Source organism: Pimephales promelas, chromosome 22 (genome assembly GCF_988280905.1).
Source record: "Pimephales promelas chromosome 22, fPimPro1.hap1.1, whole genome shotgun sequence".
NCBI classification, from domain to species: Eukaryota; Metazoa; Chordata; class Actinopteri; order Cypriniformes; family Leuciscidae; genus Pimephales; species Pimephales promelas.
The window spans coordinates 15679107-15698020 of NC_142790.1; the positions used below are offsets into that span (position 1 = coordinate 15679107).

Here is an 18914-nt window from a genome sequence, read left to right on the forward strand (position 1 = left end):
CCCTTTTTTTTACTTACCTTCAGAACAACCGAATCAAGCCCAGTTTTTTTTTTTTTTTTTTTTTTTTTGTGTATGTGTGTAGATAGATAATTTATGAAAAGTCACACAATCTTATTCCACTGAGATGAAGGGACTTTTTTTTTAATAAGTAAAAGTCGATTGGGGTCGTATAGATTTAGGGTTAAAGGCTACATTTATTTGGCAGTAAAATACAGTAAAAACAGTATTGTGAAATATTATTACAATTTAAAATAAATGTTTTTTATTTTGAAATGTAATTTATTTATGTGATGCAAAATTCTCAGAATCATTACTCCAGTCTTTAGTGTCACATGATCCTTAAGAAATCATAATCTAATATGCTGATTTGTTGCAGAAGAAACATTTATATCAATGTAAATGCTGCTTAGTATATTTGTGGAAACCGTGATCGTCAATCATTATAAACATATATTTTCAAAAACTGGGGAAAAAGCATAGTGAAAAGTTTCCTGAAATTTGTGTTTTTTTTAATTTATTTATTTTTTTTTAGAAAGTTTAAAGTCAAATACACCCCTTTATAGGCTATAAACGTTCAGACTTCTGGTGGAGGTAAAATAAAATATGCTGATGAAGGGACCCAAGTCATATCTAGTCCATAATATTAACATATATAGTCCAAAAAAAAACAAGCAACCAGTGCTATCCAATACTAGCCAATACTCTGGGAACCAAACCATTAAAACACTCTATAAACAGTGACTTTCAAATATCTGATAGTTTGCTTCACTCTTCATTGAGCTCAGTCAAAAGTTAGCACTGTGACTGGATACGTGAGCCATATTATCCACGTCAGTCTCACCTCGGCGTAGACGGTCATTGTCTTCCATTATGCATATTGTGAGTCATCAACTGTACGTCTGTTTCATTAACATTTGTGTGACATGCACCAGTTTGCAGGCCATCATCTTTTATTCACACAAGGCCATGAATAACTTAACAGAGACTATACGACAACGTCAAATAAACTGTTTGCCATACATCATATATATCTCTGTGTAAGCGGTGGGCCTAAGGGTTGGGGGTGTAACACCACGTCCTACTGGGGTCTTTGGGCTTTGGTAGGGTCATAACGGGAACGCTTGACAGTACTGCCAGTTAGCAACCACTGATGGATCTGCTACGTGCCTCTGAGACCAGGAGCCTCTTGGGCTGATAGTGTATCGGATGGCCTGTTAATTATACTGACTTCAAAAGAGCAGGCGCTGATGTCTGAGTGTGTCACTGTGGGTGACCAAGTGTTCCCATGACATGCGTCTGCGTGTGGACGGGTCTGTTGTTGTGAATGGGCCATAGGTGTGCGATTTCTACCTGTGTGGGAATTTAGGAGTTGTTTGGATTAGCCTGATTAGTGGATCATAATCCTACAGGGTGTGATGGTCCCTTTCCATTCCCATTGTCTTTGTGGTAAGGGTAGTAACCTGACCAGAGGAATTTGATGACAACTGCTAACCACAAAATTAGGGTTCTAAGGGGTGACACGAATATTGCCATATGTAGATTAAATTAGCCTATTATTCACTGCTGGCTTGGTCACTCAGATATTTGTCACCATCTGCAAGTCGGCAATGAATCATTGGTGTCAACCAAAGTCGTCCATCTTCATCAGAAAGGCACCTGGATTGGGACAAATCAGTCACAGTAGGACAAAAAACTAATTGGCTCATTGGGAAAACATGCTTCTACCTACATTTTTGCAAAAGCATCCATTTAGAAAAAAAATGCACTGAATTTTCCAGCTGTAATGAACACATACGTAACACACAAAACTTTTATTCCTTTTTACATAATTTATGATTGATTTAATTAAAGTGTTGAAACGCAATACGTTTCCTAAACTGTTATAAAGGGATAGTTCACCCGAAAATTCAAATCTGTCACACTCACCCTTGAGTTGTTCCAAACCTGTTCTTCTGTTGATATGTTAAAGGATGTTGGTAACCAGACAGTTAACAGCACCCATTGTCTTCCAAATTTTTTTCTTTCCTACCATGGAAGTCAATGGTTACCATCAACTGTTTGATTACCAACAATCTTCAACATATCAAAAGAAGAAAGACACTCTGAAAATCCTTATAAGTTGATTGAACTCAACTGATTTGAGTAAACTCGTTCCCTCAATTTAATTGAGTAATGGGGTCTCCCAAAATGTGCATATTTAAGTTTAACTTGGTGCTTATGTAGACTTGACTTAAATTATTTAATTCACCAAACTTGACGATTATTTAATGCATTTACACAATAAAGTTCACTTGATTTCAAGTGTACAGGTTTGGAACAACTTAAGAGTAAAGGCCATTGCACACCGAGCACGAAATATTCGTATGCGTATTTTCGTGTTCGTCAGCTTAAAAATTCGTCACGCATAGAAACCTTGCACACCGAGTCCGTTGCGTATTTCTTAAACCTTTGTGGGAAAAAACGCAAAAATACCAAATGGATTCGTCAAGCAGTGAGGATGATTTTTGCCCTCTCTCTTATTGAAAAGGGAAGAAAGAGAAAATATTGCGTCCATCCAATCCTGAAATTGCGCCGAGAGGAAGGAGAGTTCCTTATCAAGGAGTTGCGAATTTATCCTGAGCGATTCAAAATTATTACCTCAGAATGTCAGTGGGACAGTTTGATGCTTTGCTAGCGATTCTGGAGCCACATATTAAAAACAAGACCACCAATTTCCGTGAACCAATCGATTCTGAACGGAGACTGGCAGTGTGTCTGAAATGGACCAGGTATGGACACACACACGGACATACACACACCCGCGCGCGGCCCGGTGGAAGCGCTGGGCAGACAGAACAGCTAGGCTGTTATTGTGTATATTGTGCCCAAATAATACATTAGTTATCGAATAGGCTGCTCAATCACACCTTATTAGATCCTAAATTTCAATCTGATTGAAAGGGGAGGTTTATTAATTTCATAATCCAATATAGAGAAGAGAACATAAACACTTGATCGAATTGAAAACCGAAACTGAAAGCACGGCGCATATGTGCAATGATTTGAGGACGAGCTCCCCCTGGCCCTGAATTGTCAAAAGACCTCTCAAAATGCTGGCTCTGGATGCGAAAAACGCAGAAAATCGAACCCGATCCGATTAATTTTATGACGGACGAAAGTTTCGGAGGCGGTGTGCAAGCGTGACTGACATAACGTGAGGTCGAATTTTTTTTTTAACGTGCGAAAATTTCGGATGCGAATTTCGGACTCGGTGTGCAATGGCCTTAAGTAATTTCAACTTTAGGGTGATCTATCCCTTTAATGTGAACCTAATATAACAACAAGTTAAAAAGCTGGAATGTGTTTTCAGAACGGTTGAAGAGATTTTTTTTACCTATATATACAATTCCATTGCAGTTTCCAGTTCATTTGAAATAAACACTAGTGTTTTACCATTTTACCACAGTGCATGATTTGCAAACTAATACATTGATTTTGACATTTGCATCACATAATCAGCCCCATATTTATTGGTAATTGCTGGTTATATCAGAAATTTGGAATAATAAATGCATCAAAAAACATTACGATGGCCAGAAATTAATTTCAGTAGTACTTAAAAGTTGAATTTACTGTCATTTATTGTCACATGTATTGTTTAATTTGATAGTTTTATCCTTACCTCTACTATAATACAATATATTGCTTGTCTAGAGAGAGTATTTTACATTAGGAAATATATATACGTAAATCCGCATCAAATATCCATGTCATAATGGACTGGAGGACGAACTTAATTGTATATCAAGAGCAGGGACATGTTTGAGATTTCGCCGAAAAGAATCGAGTCTCCGTAACAGATTATGCCCCTTTTCACAAGATTTAATATAATTCTATGGTGTCCCCAGAATGTGTCTGTGAAATTTCAGCTCAATATTCCCCCCAGATCATTTATTATAACTTACCATTTTTGTGCGTGTCCCTTTAAATGCAAATGAGTTGCTGCTCCCCACCCAATTTCAAGAAGAGGGTGGCGCTTCAAAAGCTCTATGGAAACTATGGGACACTGACATGTGTGAGTGTCCTGAGTGATACAGGACACTCATACATGTCAGAAACTGTCAGTAGTCTTCAGTTCGAACCGGAGTCGGACAATGATGCCTACAGGGCCAGATAGTATGCTGCATGGATATAGAACATAGTTTAATTTAATTACGGTTATAATTTATGTTGTCATCTTGCTTTTATTCACTATTAGTCCAAGTCACCATCCAAGTGATGGCCACAACTTTACTAATGAGAACTTTTAGGTTTAGGTTGTGTCAAGGCAGTGTTTTAATAGAAGTTTTTCAAATTGAAAGCCATTGTGGCAAGGGCAGGACGGACAGAGGTCCCTGACCTTCTCTATACTTTAGGATCTTAGGGGCCCTTAGGGGTCCTCAGATCAAAGCTTAAGTCAGGGGATGAGTGAGCAGAGATGAGGACTGACTGTTTGGCCAGCAACTGGTGCAGAAAGAGACAAACAACAAGGTCCAAGTTTCCCTCAGAACCCGCACCGACAGATAATTAATCCAGAGAGGACCAGAAAGCCATGCATGACACAGATACAGGGGGACTGATTTAGTCTTCAAGTATTCATTTTCTTTCATAGCTCTGTCAGTGTGTTTTCATCCAAAATGAGAAAAATAAGAATACCAAGAAACAATCCGCGAATAAGGCAGCGCTTCCATTCATATGTTTAAGGTTACAAAATTGTCACTTCCGGGAATTTTTATTATTTTATTAAAAGCACACTTCAAAATAAAGGTTCCAAAATATTTGGTTTTTTTTTTTTTTTGCAGCAGTGACACTGAAGAACCATTTTTGGTTCCTCAAAGAAACCTGAACCTTGTTCCTCTATAAACAGCTCATTCTCACCCCCAAGGCGTCACTTAACTGACGCCTTGGGAAGCATTTGGACATGCTTCAATATCTGACGCTTTAGGCGCCCTTTAGCGTCAGTTAGATGACGCCCTAGGATTGCGTGTACCCTACCCCCACCCCACACCTAAACCTAACCGCGTCCTCTAACTGACGCTTTCCTTTAGCGTCAGTTAGATGACGCCGAAGGATCGCGTCATGTAAGTGACGCTAAAGGGCGCCTAAAACGTCAAATATTGAAGCATGGTCAAAGGTGACGCCTTGGGGTGAGAATGCGTTGCTATAAAGAATGTTTTTTGCAATGGAAAGGTTCCAATGGATGTTAAAGGTTCTTCATGGAACCATCAATGCCAATAAATGACCTTTATTTTTAAGAGTCTAATACATTTTCCACTGAAGCAACAGTGTGTCTCAGACAGTGTTATTACTATTAAAACTGAGACTAAACTAAAAACTAGCATGACTAAAATAAAATTTACATTTAAAGCCTTTATTACCGCCTGCATTAAATGCAACATAATATTTTTAAATAGTATCAACTTGTATGTTTACTTACCTTGCCATTACTCAGCCTGAAAATACGAAATAACCTGAAACAATAAAAACTAAAAATGTTAGAATTAAAAAGTGACAACTAAACTAATTGAAAAAGAAATAAAACATATATATATATATATATATATATATATATATATATACACACATTTTTTTCAAACAAACAAACAAATATTTGTGTTTCCATCCAGATCCAGCACTGTTTATGTAAAATACAATACATTAATAAAATATAATAGACTATAGGTTTTTTTCAATACATTAAATAACTATATAATCTATTTCCTTTTACTCATTTATATTCTGCCCTTTGTTCAGTTCTCCCTGAAGCTATATCTATATCAAAAACTTCCTTTAAAAATCATTCCCACGAACCTGAGACCTAAGCGTAATACCCCAAATCCTCAACTAAAAACTAAAGATTTACGTCAACAATCTAAAGAGGCTTAAACAAACCTCACAGTCTATTTCATACCCCACAATTCCCTAGTTCCCCAGACTCTAGAAATCACTATTTCATTCACCGGCCTTTATACCTCTGCTGGCAAAAAAAAGACACTATATTCCCTCACGATTCATGACAGCTTACTTTCCTCTCTTCACTTTACAAGGTGACAAACTGTTACCATCATCTCTGTGTGGCTGGTATCTATGTGAGTTGTGTCTCCCTATAGATCCATATGAAGTGTTCATATGCGCTCCTGTGAGGACTCTAGGTCTCTATGCCTTTTCCACATGTCCGATGTGGGCTTAATTACTCCGCTCAGCTGTGCCTTCCGCCCACGGCTGTCTGCGTCTGTGTGGGAAAAGAAAGGCTATGGGCTGACAGCCATGGCATAACTCTCTCTGTTTCACTGTGGTACAAACGCTGTTTATGAAACGAATATGATTGATTGCATATCTTAGATGCATTGTTGCTCGGTTTCACCCATGTTCATATTAAGCAAATGCTAGAAACGTTAGAAAAACAGAGAGCGTTGTCCAAAAAACCACTGGGCATCAGCTTTAACGAGTAAAGAGTGAAACCCAACGTAATCGCGGCAATATATCTGAAATGTCACAAAATAAGAAACGCAACACTCTCTGTGCATATAATACGCAGACTTTGCTGCAGCTTTGACAGGCTTTCGCTCGGGATTCTGGGAGAGAGGCGAGATAAGATCAGCCCGTGACCTTTTCCTTCTGATTGGACGCACACACACACACACACACATACACGTGCCCTTCTTCTTGGCACATTCAGCACTGGGTGGCACCCAAGAGCCAGACTGGATAGGTATTGGGTTGCACACGGATTCTGGCTCACATGTTTTAGCAATTTCCTCTACCTTCCGTGAAATTATGCAAATATTTTAGTCCCGTTTCCTCGGGTCTGGAACGGCAATTAAGACTGTCTGTTTCACTTTATGATGGCCACTGAAGTCACTTGCAGACAGCCTTCATGGGATGTGAGGATTTATGCCAGTAATGTCACAAAGGTGAAACCTATTTAAGCCTGGAGGTTCAATAGGTGAGGAATGGAGAGGTTCTGCCACACTTTGATAAACTTCACCGCTCAAGTACAGTTGTAACAAAACAAAATGACCCGTACAGACTACTGTGTCCTAAATGAAACACAATCTTAATGGGATTATTAGCAGCTTCAATTTTGTTATATGTAATAATGTAAACATTGCAAAAGAAAAATGTTTCTACTGACAGCAATTGTGGCATATAATGTTTATTACAATTATTAATTTCCACTCTCTTTAATTAAAGCTACACTGTGTGATTTTTACCCCCATCTAGCGGTGAAAAGGTATATGACCATCCAGTGAATATTAGTTTATGTTCCTCTCAATTCCAATTTGGTTTTAACTCCTACGGTGGCCAATGTAGTCCAAGATTAACATGGCTTCCAGTTCGACCTCGTCCATGAGTGTTAACTCAAACGTAAACGCGAAAGGCGAAGCTTGAATTAACGGGTATGTCCCTCTTTGGCTAATGTACTTTCAAGATGGAGGGGCAACATGGCGACCGACATTAGAACCCCTTACCCGTATGTATTTTCAATGGCATATTATACACTCACGAGAATACTTTATTACTTGAACGAAGTAAATATACATTAATGAGCACATCTACGTAAGTGTTTTTAGCTAAGAATAAACTAAAAGAGTTACACAGTGTAGTTTTAAGCTAAACTCCTGGTAAAAGTGAGTCACGTACAATGGAAATAAATGAGACCATTTTTTTTTTACGTTAAATAATCATGTTTTCAATGTAGCCACCAAAACGAAACGTCTTATCATGATGTTAGTGTGAAAACAGTACTTGCTAACCTTTGATTACTAATCTATAACTGTTAAGTTACAATTAATTGTACAGCCTTTGCAATGAAAATGTAACACCATAAACCATAACATTACTTTATTAAAAGAGCTGAACATCTTAACAGACAATACACAAGTTTTAACAGAAGTGTTTTTATAAAATTGTAACCTCCACATTTCTGCACTTTTTTTTTTTTTTTTTTGGTGGAAATCAACATTACGCCACAAATGCTGTCGGTTGAGCTTAACTTGTACTGAACCTGGAGTATTCCTTTAAGTCTTCCTTTGGGAAACTGCTTGGCCTGTTACATCATTTAGAGGGTCTAATCTGGTCCAGAGGTCATTAAAGTCTATGTAGAATGAGTTAAGTTCAGCTTATATATTGGTTGGCTCTGAAAGCCAAAGCAGATTCCCTTTTCCTCTCTGAATTCTCCAATAAAGTTCTATAGCCTAGGGTTGAAAATTTCCCACCACACAAAGACTGTCGGACCCGAGTGTCGCGCTATTGTCAGAAAGGGTTCCGCTGAATGAAATCGATGGAGGTCAGTGGATGAATATATCGTTCAGTTCAAAGGTTGATACAGAAGTAGTCCTCCACTACAAATTAATCTTGATCAGACCGAGTCCTTTCAGGGAGCAAAGCACGTAATTGGATTAGTGAGCGTAACAACTCCATTAATTACCAAACGATATTGATCAAAGGCACGGCAAAGAAAGGGTCAGCAGTGAAACATTATTATGAAATATAAGCTGGAACTACAAAACCTCTAGGCAATGGATACTAACTTAAACCAAAACACTATGTAACAAACATCCTGACAGCTTATTTTATTTTCAACATCAAGATTTAAGATGAAAGTGTATAGATCTATAGAATAGAAAGTGTATGCTTTTGGATGCTGCATCTGCTGCTCACCAGATATAAGTTTTTCACCTTTTTTTATTTCACTTGTAAATTTTAATGGTCCTGCAATTTGGGACCAATTAATTTATAGACATAAGTATAAGCAAGCGTAAATATTCAATTTAACCTATCAATTAATATAATCATGGCTGCAATACATGTATATTATTAATTAATATTTTGTTAACTGTTCAACGGTTTGTGGTTGGTAATATTTTTTAATCTTCAGTTTTAAGTTTTAATGTCTATACTGTTCACAAAGGCTGCATTTATTTGATGAAAATAAAAACCTGTAATATTGTGAAATGCTATTTACAATTTAAAACAACTGTTTTCTAATTCAATATATCAACAAATATAATTTATTTCTGCAATGAAAAAAAAAACCCCTTTAATCCAGTCTTAAGACATGCACAGACACTGTCACATGATCCTTCAGAAATCATTCTTATGCTGATTTGGTGCTCAAGAAACATTTCTTAGTATTATCAATGTTTTATGTTGAAACCATAATTTCTTTTCAGGATTATTTAATGAATAGAAAGTTCAAAAGAACAGCGTTTACTTGAAATTGAAATCTTTGTAACATTACAGATGTCTTTACTGTCATTTCTGATCAATTTAACACAACTTTGCTGAATTAAAGTATTAATTTAATTTCAAAAAGGAAAAATCCTACTTGTCCAAATTTTTTTACATTTTTTACAATTTATTAAATGCAGTTTAATTTTTGATGATAATCAAATAGTATTTCTATTCATATTGTTCTTTTTTTTTTAATACTGAATACTGAAAAAAATACTTTTATACCGTTGTTAGCATGTTACCACTTCTTGTTTTTTTTTTGTAACAAAACAGTGAACCACTGTAGACAATCAAAGACATATTGGTCAAAGCATTCTGACCAGAAGACTAGGTTGGGGGTAGGTGGGTAAGTTACCCCCTAAGCTGAAAGTTCAAAGGGAAGCCACCTATTTCTCTTTCTCCATCTCTCTCTTTTTCTCCAGGTGGTCTATAGCCACCTGTGTTTTCTTTGTGTGCTTGTCATCTGTCTTTGGAAGGCTTTGTTGGGTTGCTATAGTGAGGACAAGTCCAGTACGGTTCTGATGATGGACTTTCTGTCCCTCTGTCCTGCCCCTCACAGGAAACTAGTGTTATAACCTTGAGATCCTCATTCAGTCCTCATCAAGAGCCTGGGAAACTACTTACGTGTTGTTTATTCTTTTGTGCGTAGGCCTGCGAATTAGAGGGTGGTGGCTCCGTTTTTCAACGTATGTTTAATTCTCTTCAAATATGCGGTCAGTTGAAAACCCTTCAGTTAGGAGTTCTCAGAACACCAGCGGACGATACAATAAACTTCTCTAAATGATGATGATGATGAGGTTCAGAAATCATCATACTTAAAAACACTTCTGTCTAAAATTATTTTTCATATGCTGAAAGTGAGCGTCTGTAATCTGTGACACTGCCTTAAATGATGTCCCGGAGGCATGTGTCTGAATGTGTGTGAACTCCACATACAGACAATGTGCGTGCTGGGGAGGTGTCCAAGAGTGTAACCTGACCACGGCTGTTGTCTTGGCCTTTAAGAGAGTCATCACTCACACACTCACACACTGCACTGATGAGCCACTCCTAATCACGGCCATTTGAGGAGTTAGAGGTAGGAACATGAAAGGGCTCATAGTGTGGATGAGGTGTTCTTGTGGTTTGCTCAGGGCAATGTAGCGTCTGCCCTGGTAAAACGAGAGAACAGGGTAAGGTAGCAAGTAAACGCAATGGAGAAAAAAAGTTCACGTTATAAGCATCGGGTTCAAGATTAATCACTCCTTGAGATATTTGTTTGCTTTAAAAAAATAAAATAAAATTTATCATCTTTCTAATTTCCTTAGTGTCTTTCAACTCAGAAACTCGATGCAACTTCATAACAAGGGATAGTTAAAGGGATAGTTCACTTTGAAATTAATTTTTGATATGTTTTAGCTTACCGCAAGGGCATCCAAGATGTAGGTGTCTTTGTTTCCACAGTATTTTCAATTTTGATATTTTTCGGTCAAACCATTGTTGTCTATCAGTCATATAATGCCACCCTCGGTTCACCTCAAAGAGCATGCACAGAGAAGTCAAAATTAAACATGATTTAATGACTCGTAAATGTAAGTACACATTAATGGCCTAAGAGATGAAACAAGCAGTTTGTGTGAGAAAACGAACAATATTTATATCATTTTTACCTCGTGTAATCACAGCCATGTCCAACTGATCTGACGGCATGGGCGCTTCGGTCTGCGCATGCACCGGAAGTGATCGCTTGCGCGTGTACGTCACTAATTGTTTACACAGAGATTTCGGAAGTTTTACCTTTCGTCTTCCATTGCGATTTCCTGTATATCTAAATATGTTTAGATCTTCATAATGAAAGGTAAAACTTCTGAAATCTCTGAGTGAGCACCAGGACACACAAACTGGACAGATGAATTGCTTTTAATTTGCTTTTCCTTGTACTTTTTTATTAAAAATATTAACAATCTGGTTAACTATCATGAACTATCTGATATATTCAGATTGTCAAATATGTGAATGTTGTGTCTTTTAATAAACATCTTTATACGGGTCACGTTAGTTGATCTATAGGCGCCGCCATTCTTGCACCGAAATTCAGAGAATCGGATCTGTCGGATGAACATCGCATAAATTCATCTGTTATATATATATATATATATATACATATATATATGCGCTTTGTGTGAGTTTGTTCCTGTAAGGTCCCTTTTTTTTCGCATCATCTTTTTGCATTGCTTTACATTCTTCCTTTTTTTTTCTTATTCTTAGATCCATCTCTGTCCTGCCAAAGTAATAAATGCGCGAAAATTAAAGAGCTCTGGAATGTTTAGTCGCGTCTCTGTGAGGTTCTTAAGGCGTTGCCGCTGGTAACCGATAGCGTCTCCTACCATCATGGCCGACCGGCTCAGACCCCGCCCAAATCGGCACGTGACTCCTCATTCTCAATAGGCTGAGGGGGAAGTCAAATGTACAACTTGTAACGAGTGGAAATAAGGTGTGGCCCCTTTAAGAGCGGCGCACTCCCTGTTGAACTATTGGCTATATTGTATTGTATGTGCTGTACGCCTCGCTTTTGCTGTCTATGCGAAGTGCACACACCATGTATGAAAGTGTGACAGACAGTTTGACTAGTTTCCCGGGAAAAATAACAAACCAGGAGGGAGATAAGGCTAAAAAACAGGAGAAACCCGGGAAAACGGGAGTGACGGGTATGAGCTAAGTTATTGTTAGAATACAGCTGGATTTTTGAGGTTAGTACGCTGTATAGCTGGTAGTCAATATCGATGCACTCAACTCCGTTTTGACCGCCTCATGTTTGGTTTCTTTTTTGCCGCCTCAAGTTTGTGTTGGCTCTCTCGCGTTAGAACATCCTGTTACGTTCGCAATGTTCAATTAGCCAACAATTAATTTAATTTAATTGAATCGATAATCGATTAACCATTTGCATCCCTAATTATGGACCATTACAACTTCTGGATTTGAAATAAAAATAATGAATAAATGTTGTGTTTGTGCTTTACAGCCACAGATCAGTTGCACTTTCATAAGTGAAAGCACAATGAGCCCGTGCTGCTTCTGCACGGCATAAATACAACAATACATACTGTATTTGCACTGCAAACAAACAGTAAATAAACTTTTTTATTTAAAATCAAATTTAATCTAGCACTTCAGAATCTTGCCGGGAGGTCATCAGGGTCCTTTTTGCCTAGTCTTTGATGAGGACTGTGAATTCAGACATACTCTTTGTCACATACTGTTTTTCCCCTACTATAGTTGGATAGTATCGATTTCAGACGCAGTCACAGTGTTAGGATGCGTGTCTAATTTTAAAGTTGTATGAACCACATGTGTTCACATGCATACTAAACAAATTGAGTCAAATCTTTTTATTTCATCATTTGAGTCTTTTCACAAAAATGGAACAATTCATTCACGAATGGAACTGAATCAATATGAGTGATTCTCGAGTCACTGACTTAATGAACCAGGAAACGTTATATTATGCATATAACTACTGTTCCCAGAAGGATGGAAATGAGGTACTATACAAAACATGATTATGGGATATTTGCTGAAAACACCTTTATTTATGCCTAAAAGGAAAATGACGCATGCTGATTTGGAGGGACCTACCTGCCCACAGAATATAAATGCGGTTGCATGCGTCATTCTTCTCTGTCAGTCCAGCTCTTCACTGAGCCTCCGACTGCACAGGGCTCAGAGGTGTTGTACTGTGTTTCCCTAGTTCTGGGAACAGTAGTTATATGCATAACTCAACGTTCCCATTCAGTCCTTTCACTTGGTACAACACATGAATATTGGCCCAGAAAAGTCTGCAGAAATAAACGTACGTAAGGGACTAGCACTGCCAAATACCCCTTTTTCTTTTGTGAATGCCCACCCTGCACCAGCACAAAATCCTCCACAGACATTTCTCTAAACAATGCCTGAGATGTCGCCATGACCCTCGTAGAGTGTGCACGCACCCCTGCAGGCAGAGCAAACCATTTAATCTTATATACTATTCAAATAGCCTCCAAAATTCAATGCAAAATATACCGGCATCCCATATACCAGGTTAGCAAAGAATTTTAAAAAGGAAGTCAAAAGAGTGCACAGCCTGCGTCTGCTCAATGTATCTGTGCAAAACTCGCACAGGGCACAAAGCATGAATTCACCTGTCTTCCTCAGTCAATAAAGACGTTTGACAGAGCAGGCAACTCGAACTAGAGCGCTATATGGTCCTGGCATGACTTTGGTCGAAATGGCCATTAAATAAACTTTGACGTGAAATGGGAGTGACCTTCCTCGAACAATTACAGCAATAAAGTCAGTATCACCACAATCGGGCTCTGATAGAAACCTTCGCCTGCACCAAGCTTCAAATACGTGCCACTTCAATGCATAAAGCCACAGTGTCGATGCTGCCCTAGCACTCTGTATTGTGGCCATGATATTAATTGGGAGCCCGGATGCCATCAGATTGTCCCTCTCAGAGAGCAAGTCCATAGAGACCACAGATCCAGTTGAGAATACAGCAAAGTCAGGATGCCAGCAAGGAGCCACCAAAATCAGTGACAGACCCTCCTGATGTACCCTGTCCAGGGTGGGCTGTATCAGTTCTACCGGTGGGAACATGTGCAGCAGGGTCCTTGGCCATACATGAGACAGGGCGAAAAATAGTGTGCGTGTTCCGCAGGCATAAAAAGATCAAAATTGGCCCTGCCGAACTGATCCCAGAAATGTGCCACTATCCAAGGGTGCAAATGTCACTTCCTGTCCTGCACTCTCCCCCTGGACAGAAGGACTGCTTCACCATTCAGATGATGGCTTGAGTGCACTAAATGTTGATTGCCCCATATCAAGAGTGTCCATAACAATTGCGACTGGGGTACAGAGGGAGTATAGTCACTACTATACGTGACAAAGCCCTGCCAAGGGGAATTCCTTTTGTCAACAGATCCGTATTTCCCCAGTGGATCAAGGCTTGAACGCATTTATTAAGAACCCCGGAGCTTGCAAATGGGAGACTAGTGCTTGTGTTCACTGCTTGTTCCCCACAGTTTGCAGCCAGGAGCAGGTTGTCCAAATAGGTGAACTTTCTCATGCCCTGCTGACGCCATAGAGCCAACGCTGCTTCTGCACATTTTGTTAATACAGTATGTGCGATGCTAGGGACAGCCTGAATATCAGGACCTGAAACTTGTACCTAAACTTGTGCACTGGGTGGATTGTAGTGTGAAAATATGCATTAGTCAAATCCACCGATGTAAACCAATCCCATAACAGGTGATGTACGTTAAGCATTTTGAAATTGTAACACCTGAGATGCTTGTTCAACTGCTCTAAATCTAGAACAGTAGCCTGACATCGTCATACTCTGATTCTAGTCAGAATCTGAGTCTGATACAGCTCCATTGGGCTGTGATTATGGGATGTGTTTTAACCGAACCAGAAAAAAAAGGCCTCTGCACTCAATTGGATAGGCTGAATCCCGTAGGAAGGACAGGGATTCCAAAAACATCTTTCCGATTGCCTTGATCGCGGTTCTTTGTTCCTCTTTTAAAATATAACATGGCTAAATCTACACATCTAAATTATCCAGCGGCAGCCATATTTTGTTGTAAACGAATTCAACCCAAGCACTCATTGGTGACGTGGATGATTACGTTACTGTTGATCAGCTGTCCATCATCGGATAAAGCTGGCCTTACAATTTGATTGGTCTGAACATCTTTGGTTCGGGCATACTTGCTTATCAATGGATCAAGTCCAGACCGAACTTCCCATCCTCAAATGTTGTCGGCGGGGCATCCAGGCTTCTAGGATAGGGCACAAGCCCCCACTTTTATTTGGGAGGAGGGACTGACTGCTGCAAAATCCTTCCTCCATTTTCCTTTTTGGAACCACCTGAAGGAACCACCTGACTGCCCCTTCTAACCCCCCATCTCCCCTTCGCCAGGGGTGGACCCTTTTTCCTGCAGTTTAGGCTGTGTGTGCATCAGATTGTCTCTTCAAGAACTGGGCCGTGATGTTGTTGTTGAGCGCGGCTTCTTGGCTGGTGGCGAGAAGACTCCATAAACCCTGTATGTGCAGCCAACTGTGTTGGTATGCATATTTTCTCTGCATTGAACCCCTCCGAGATCCTTTTAGAGTGCTTAAATCATGCCTGAAACCAGTCAAGACCCTCACCAAACAAGCCGGACAGGGAGACCGGTGCACCAAGGCAGATTTGCCAGGGTCAAACAAAGCCCCCAGAGCCCCCAGAATACTGTTGCATGACTCAATCACACTAACACGCAATGTATTGCACATTATATGCCCCCCCCCCACCTCACCTGTCATGACCTTGCCCAGTTGCCCCAAGCAAATAGTGGGGTACATCTACAATAAGAATTATAATAGTGCTCAGTGCTGTAGCCATCCAGGCCTTATCACTGTAAATCCTGCCAAGCTGTTTGTACTAGAACTGGCACAGATCCATTGGAAGATTTAGGGTATCTCCAATGGCACAATTCTAAGGAGGCAACAAGTATGCAGCTATTTGTCCCTAGCACCAGAGGTGTGTTCTTACCAGGGTTTGGACGGTACAGTTTTTAACCATTGTTTAGACAATTTCTTTGAAAAAAAGCTTTTTAGCCCTATTTTTGGCTAAGCTAAACTTGAGCAAAAAAAAAAAACATTCTCTTTTTATGGCTTCTTTTAACGAGTCACCACCATTGGTTTTTCTTTTAAAGGTGAATGCTGTGGGCAGGTAGGTGTCAATGTGTCATTGGCCTTTAAGAAGATGTCTTCAACAAATGGCGCGAGAGCGCTATATCCCATTGTCATGTGTTGTACTGAGTGAATGGGATCACCTAGGACATGTCCAATCCACAATTAACCGAAATCGATGAGTGAATTGATAGGAACATAATTTGGAGTGAACTGAGAATTTGACTGATTTGAAAAGCAAGTTAAATTAACGAATGAAAAGGGAAAAAAAACTCCACACACATCCACATCCATCACTAGCATGTATGACATTTCCATCAACACACATACAAAATATTGTTGTTTTTTATAAATATCATTAAAACGTGCAAAAAAACAATTTCAGCTATGTAATTCTACACTTGATCAATAAGAAAATGTAAAAACAGCATTATGTCTAGATATTTCTTTGTTGTCGTGTTTTATATCAGGAATGGGCTAGCTACACTACTTCCTGAACTTCAGCCAGCTCCTTTGTTTCCTATCTGCCATTATTGGACAAACTGATTAATCCAGGTGTGCCTGACCTCAGTAGACACAACAACAATAATCAGGCACACCTGGATTAATCAGTGTGTCCAATAATGGCAGACAGGAAACAAATGAGCTGGCTGAAGTTCAGGAAGTAGTGCAGCTGTGCATAAAGCCAATTGGATGTCAAGCACCACATGAAGACGCAATTAAAATAACCACTTAAACTTTTATTTGAGGCTATGTTTACACGGAAACGCAAAAGTGGCGTTGCGACATCACTTTTTATTATGCGTTTAGTGTGGGAAATCCGCGTGCAAATGGTGACGCAAAAGTGTGTGATTCAATGTAGTATCTACTCCAGGCGGCTAGGAGTGCATACTACAACAACAAAGTCCACGCGCCTGCGTACAACCTTCACTGTCAAGCAGACTTTTGCGTTTTTACCGTTTACACGGGAACATGGCGGTGGAGCGTTTTTAAGATTTCCACTCTGGAGGGTGGTTTCACTTTTTTGCGTTTTTAAGCCTCAAAAACGCCATTGCCGTGTAAACGAAAGGCTCATCCGATAAAATATTTTTACGTTTTCACCCGCGAGCGTTCTCGTGTAAACAGGGCCTTAATCGGTTCTTTAAAAAGAATTTGCACAAAGAAATCAGACTTCCCATCATCCTTCAGCACTGTGGGGGCAAAAACACTCACTTTCATGCCTTTCCACTTAAAGAAAACGTTACCGGTTGTGACGACTATTTATTGTCCCTGAGGTTAGAGCGAGGGAAAAGAACATGACTCATAGCAGTATAAAAGTCATTACGACCTCCATGATATGCTCAACATCACAAGTCCCACCAACCCCCATATTCCTCCTTTATATTTACCCTGCATCCTGAGTCGGAGCGTGTTGATAAATGAGGAGAGGGCGTCCAGGGACTCCCTCCGTTAAGGACCGGGCCGTGCGATTTATGACGGCGCTCTCGCAGACTTCACAATGATTAATATGGCTCCTCCGTCCACCACGGCAGATCGGGCGCAGGCGCTGCACTCCACGAGCGCCAGTCGGGCTGTTTGGACAGGCAGATAACATCAAAGCGGCCTGCTGCTAGTGTTAAGAAAATATTGCATTCTGGGTCAGCGCAAATGAATCCACAAGGAGCACAAAACTGTTTTAATGATAGTGCCATCTATATATTATCACTTGTGTGCAGATTGGAATGGAGAGGTTTGGTTAATGTAATTTGCAAATGTATTTTTTCTCAGTATGCATGTTTATAAATGTACTGTGAACTCCGGCTGTAGACATATCGGCTCTTTTTTTAAAAACTCTTCATTACTGTTAACTCGTAATGAAATGATCATATTAGTGTTGCAGCCACAGAATAACAAATAAAAAAAGTTTTTATCTCACAATTCCTGACTTTTTTTCCTCTGCTTTATTATGTCTCAAAATTCTGCCTTTTTTCTCGCAATTGCGAGTTTATTCCTCACAATTCGGACTTTTATCCCAGTATTGCAAGTTTATATCGCACATTTTGACATTTTTCTTAGAATTGTGAAATGGAAAGTCACAGTTGTGAATTATAAAGTCTAAATTGTTAAATGTAAACTCGCAATTGCGAGAAATACGTCAGAATTGATGTTGAACAAGCTCTAACAGGTGAAACAAACAGGTGAACAAGCTCTAAACGTCTACAGTACACATTAACACCTGCTCTATTGATCACTTTTTGTCTCTGACAGGTGTGGCCAGAGGTGATAGAACCGGTGTTTGATCTCACCACTCTGGTCTGGAGAGCAACCATAGACTGAGGCCATGCTGTCAATATCCTGCTCTTCTGTGGTAAAAACATTCACCACATCACCCACCTCAGCCTTTAATGACCCTTCAAATGTGTTCAGAATCCCGCTGGAATTTTTGTCTAATTTGTGTTGCCGTTTAATACTTCTTCTTAATTTGCCCATGAAGTTGGATGGGTAGAAGTCCAATCATATTTCATTAATCCCTTGCACAATCATACTTGGAATTCTTGACAATTGATGCTCTGAAAGACCTGGGGATCATGTGGGGTGGGGTGGGATCAGTGCTGTGTGCTTCCACTAAAGCTTTGGTATGTCATTAAAAGCAACACACACACTTCCTAAACCTACTGATGGAAGACTTCTTTTTTTCCCCCTTTCTTACCACTACTTATAGGCTCTACTTAAGTATGCCAATTTAGCTGAATTCATGAAATCAATGGCTCACTGTTTGCTGCCCATTGATGTAGAACTACGGTGGTGACTGCCCTTTCCCATGCTTCCATCCCGGGACCTCTGCGGCCCACAAACAGAGGGAACACCTGTTTCTAGTGAGCCCAGTCCCCCAGCACCTGAAATCTTAGCAATGGCTCAGGCTATTGAGAGGCAGCCTCACGATAAGCCCGCCCCAGAGATGGACGGCGGAAACTCGATAATGA

General features: G+C 39.7%; 1 protein-coding gene across 10 annotated transcripts in view; it reads left to right on the forward strand.

Moving 5' to 3' along the window:
• Positions 1 to 18914, forward strand: part of eya1 (EYA transcriptional coactivator and phosphatase 1) — a 136179-nt gene that overhangs the window by 6146 nt on the left and 111119 nt on the right. For all 10 annotated transcript variants that reach the window (XM_089125599.1, XM_089125596.1, XM_089125598.1 and 7 more), the window contains exon 2: positions 18199 to 18298. The gene's annotated coding sequence lies outside the window, so the exon portion shown is untranslated. The remainder of the gene's footprint in view (positions 1 to 18198; positions 18299 to 18914) is intronic.